This window comes from Diaphorina citri, unplaced genomic scaffold, assembly GCF_000475195.1.
Source record: "Diaphorina citri unplaced genomic scaffold, Diaci psyllid genome assembly version 1.1 scaffold433, whole genome shotgun sequence".
NCBI classification, from domain to species: domain Eukaryota; kingdom Metazoa; phylum Arthropoda; class Insecta; order Hemiptera; family Psyllidae; genus Diaphorina; species Diaphorina citri.
Genome location: NW_007377868.1, coordinates 19,978 through 25,111, shown reverse-complemented (window position 1 = coordinate 25,111; position 5,134 = coordinate 19,978).

Below are 5,134 nucleotides of genomic sequence, written 5' to 3'. Positions count from 1 at the left end.
AAAAAATTCTCAAACACCTTGGTTCCTTGATTCTTGTCTACTACGAATAGGTCACTCGTCTTTCTTTTTTCAAAAAAAAAAAAAAAAAAAAAAAAAAAAAAAAAAAAAAACACTGATGGACACAGGGACAACTTTTGAAAGAACGTTAAATTTGAATGAATCCCCCGGTCCCGGATTTCCGCTCCCGGTCCCAAATTTCCTCCCAACTTACCCATGGAGACGACCCATCAGTGGAGGAGTTGAGGGTGTCCAATTGAAGAGGAGAACTGGGAGGTGTCAAGCTATAACTCCGTGGAGGTGTAACATTTCTGCCCTTTCTCACTGGGGAACGAACGCACCCGACCCCTGGTGGTGTGAATGTGAAGTTATTCGAGACTCCTCCTAGCGGTGAAGTTGTGAAATTATTGGAGACGCCCCCTGGCGGTAGAGGTGTGAAGTTATTCGCCGCTGGCGGTGGCGTTGTGGTGCTCTCTGGTGTTGGAAATGTGAAACTGTTGAGAACGCTCTCTAGGGGGGATTTGCAGTTCCAGTAAGACCATGGACCTTGGGAGACGTTTTCGGGCTGCTGTGACGCGGGATTGGTTGTAGGAGCTTCTGGGAAATTTTCTGAAAATGAACATTAACAATAAAATTGGTCATATTGCATATTGGAATTCATCATTATTTAGATTTTAGAAAAATAAATCGGTCATATTGCATAGGTAATGGAATTTATCGTTCTTTAGATTGGTAAACACATAGCAGGGAGGATACCGCGTCCGCCTTTCAACCGCGGCTGGCTGTCTCCGCCGCGGTCCTACTCTCTTCAATTGCGAGACAATAATATCAAGTTCTCTCTCTGAAAAAAAAAGAAAGACGTCTTTCAGGCGGTGTCGATCTATTTGTAGTAAACGCTGTTAAAGGATTTAGTGGGGATTGAAAATAGGTAAATATCAAATAATAATAATAAAAATTAAAAAAAAAAAAAAAACTAGGTACCTATGATAATGTGAACAAGAAATTGTACATAATATGTACGTAGATAAAGTAAGTACAATAAGTAGGTATGGACTGTAGATCAGGAGGAACACCAGTTGAGTCCGAGAATCCCAAATCATCCAAACACCCAACTCGGATGATAAATTTCAGAAATGGGACCCAAATCGGACGGACGCAACTCGGATTACTCGGATAGTCGGATATCACAGTCGGGACTAGGGTTTCCAGACGTCCGGGTTTTCCCGGACATGTCCGGGTTTTTACATGTTTGTCCGGCGTCCGGGGGGATTTTTGAAAATGGTTATACGTAATTTGTAGTCGGGAAGTCGGGTAAGCAATGGGCATTAAAAAATGGGGCTAAATTCGAACAGTACGTCCCAATGGTCAATAGGTAGGTACCTCTTGCAATTTATAAACAATAAAACAAAATACAAAATGAAAGTTTTTTTTTTACCTAATAGTATACGTAACAACTATTAAAAAGCGTTTTTCATTCTTTTGAGAAAAGATTTGAAAAAAAAAAAGATCAATTCGTCATGTGTATTTTACATGACTAATGAGATTGTCTTTACATTATGGACATTCGTATTCATGAAACATCAACAAAACCAGTAAAATGTTTGCTTTCATCGGAATGTGAAGAAGAACGATCGTGTGTAACTTAAGTAAAGCAAAAGCAGTGTTCTCTGCACCCTGGGCACTGGTGCAAACTATACATTTTGAAATTTGGGAAATGTCCGGGTTTTCGATGGAATGTCCGGGTTTTTGGAACCAAATGTCCTACTTTTTAAAAATTTGATCTGGAACCCTAGTCGGGACTCAAGTCAGATCCCCCCGTAGATGAGATGTAGGTTGGTTGGTTGGTAGTTGGTGGGTATCTGTTGTAGATCTTAACCTTCATATCCGAGTTGGTGGATATCTGTTGTGGATCTTACCTTGATATCCGCGCGGGATATTGATCGGACTGGAGGAGTGAAACATCCGCAATCCAAACACGTCCTCATCCGTATGCATCTTCATATCCTCACCCATGTCCATATGATTGGAGGTGTGATCTGAAAATTAACAACAGTGTTATTATGACAACGCGACGCGGGCGACGCTTTGAAAAGAGAGTAAAATATGAAGTGATGAAAAATTAAGAGGTGCGAAGTTTTTTTTTTTTTTTTTTTTTTTTTTTTTTTTTGGTCTCTTTTTTAGGGAGCCAGCCTAGTTAGCTTAGTTGGTAGTGCGTCTGCCTTGTAAGCGCTAGGCCGCGGGTTCGATTCCCGCCCGGGGAGAACTGGCAGAGTTTTCCATCTTACACTTTATTTCATGATGTATTTACCTTTGCAATATTGTAATCTATAATGGATGCAAATAAACAGATTACATTACAAATTACAATTGAGAATTAACCTCAATTCTCTAAGTACCTACTTGACCACAATACATAATAATGAGTACCTACTTGACCACAATACATAATAATGAAGGCTGAAGCTCTAAAGGTTAGGACAGCCAGCCTAGTTAGCTTGGAGCACACTTGCTTTCTGAGCGCTAGATCGAGGGGTTTGATTCTTGCCCGGGGCAAAAAGTAGCCTAAACAGAAGAGGTTCATTCTCGGAATGACTGGTTTCTCCTATCTTGTCCTCCTGTCTTCAAATTCGGGACGATAACAATAAGACCTTGGCAGTCTGTCAAACATTTTTTTTTCTAGAGGCAAACTACCTCCCAGGTTAACTATGCTACAAAAATTGGTTTAAATATTAAGAAAACGTACTCATGCAGCCGATGACTCGTGTAGACCATCTCACATTCGTTGTTTTTCTTGCAGTAGTTACAGCACATGCTCCCCCGCCTCGTGTCTCCATCACCGCCACGCCCTCTCGTACTGCCGCTAACGGGTGACGCGTAAGATGTGTTTCCTCCCGCATAAGAAGTGTTTCCTTCCGAGCAGGGAGGCTCGGTCTTTCGGGGCGCGTAGGAGGTGCTTCTGCCCGCCTGGGATTCGCGGACTCGGCTGCTCTCATCTTGGGTGGGGAAGGTGTGCTTTCGCCCGGCCAAGTAACGCGGCTCGGTGGTGTGATTTGAAGACGGTGAGTGTGGTGAGTCGCCCGATGGGTTTTGCCAGACGCCAATCGGGAACGAGTCTACGGGAACGGTTGTTGTGGGTTGCTGGAAACAAAGGGGGCAAGTTTTACTATTACATACGTGCGATAAAAGTGGCTACATAAAGCGTCTTTCGGGGGGAAGTGGTACGAACGTATGTTATGGGTATAAGGAGATAAGGACTCTAGGTTGGCCTATACCCTGTACCTTATTGTTCTCCCGTTTTCAAACGTTTCGGGTCAATAGTCCTGTTTTCATTGAAATTTTGTCAGTCTTATCATTGGCGAATCTGTCAATAAAATATGGAATCACCTATTAACAATGAAACAAAAAAAGGGGGGGGAGAAAAGCGCAAACAAGTTTTGTACATCTGACGAGAAATGTGAAAATTTTACTACGTTGAACAAAACGAAAATTCCTGTTCTGTTGTAGATGGGGAGTATTGGGGAGCTCCAAGTTGACTAATCCGATTTTCGCCCCTCTGATATGCATCCCCAATTCCCTACTCTGAAATTTAACATCCAACTTCCGGCCGTGAGTGCCTGAGCTAGAAATGTGAACTAATTATTCTAAGGTAAGAGACACTGTTCATTTTGGGTCAGCATGTTGCATGATTAATTGATTATTGATTAATTTATTAATTCCAGCATGATGGATGAATAATGCCGGATTACTGCGACTTTAATTCGGTTAAGAACATTTAGGTTTAACTTCTTGTATTTCTTGGATGAGCAAATCTGATTGGCCTGAAAATTCGAAATCACCCAATCAGAAATCAGATTCCATAATCCAAAACGCCAAGGTTCCAACTCTCGATTTGTGGTTGTGTCCGCAGTCCACCAGCCATAAATACACTTTCAGTCCATATAAAAAAATCCTCAATTTGACTATAATATTACTAAATTGATCATCCGATCCCAAATATGTACAGTCAATTGAATTGAAATTAAAGAAACTTACAGCCGCCAGAGGTTGGTTCAGAGCACGTCCGAGAAACCAGTACATTGCTGAACGTCTTTCTGACCGTTGTTACTATGATGTCAGGAGGTGACAAAGGTATCATACGATCGACTTGGTCCAGGGTGTCCAAAGTTGGGGCGAGCTCAAAATCGGGCGGGAGTGCGTTGATTCTGGGAAAATCATTTTTGTAAGTGTATTAAGCATCATAAATGCTTATTACCGTCACTCACGATAACCTAAACCGTCCTTAAAACATACCTGAATAAGCCAACGCGGATGTTTTCTATCTCACCGTTCAGTCCACGCCCAGTTAATGGGTGCTCTTGGTAGACGCGTCTGCCTTCTAAGCGCCCAGGCTCCCAAGGTTCCGATCCCGTCCAGCGGCATCTATTTGTTTTTTCCTGAATCGATAAATTTCGTTCTCGGCACCGGCGCTTCCCTACTCTGGTCCTTCCTTCTCTCTTCATTTTCGTGACGATAAGACCTAACAGATACAGTTCCCCTCCTACAAAACTCTCAAAAAAGAAAAACTTAAATATTTCTGGGATTCGGAAGCATTCAACGTCGTAAGTTCTTTAAAAGTCCAACAATGCTAATCTCATTTCCACATATTATGATATAGCAGAGGATAAGAAGCCAAAGAATTAATTTTAATGAACGCAGGTTCTGTGAATTCATCCATCCTCGTGCAAACAAAGAAACTTACCTGGTCAAGACGTATATTAGATCCAAATTTCCGTTTTAAAAAGTGGACTTACTGGCACGTCCTTATCACCTTAAGGTTATAAGAGGGAACTGAACGAAAACCTGCTAAGCGTCCATAAGAAGAAAAAGAAGGAAACAGATAGGCAGACAATGTCACCGATCCGAAAGGAAACCTTCATCTGTTCAATTCACGAGGACCTTGCCCTCGGTACGGGAATGATCTCGTCGGAGCCTACCTTACAGAGTGTAGTAACGCGCTAAACCCGCTCGTCCGCTCACCACTAGCGATGGGGGATAGGAAAGAGTTCAACTTTCAAGGGGGGGCGAAGGAGGGGCTCAACAGCCAGGCAGTGATAGTTTGAAAGCGCGGGTTGTTTTCAGAGGCGCCGGGCTCCCGCCT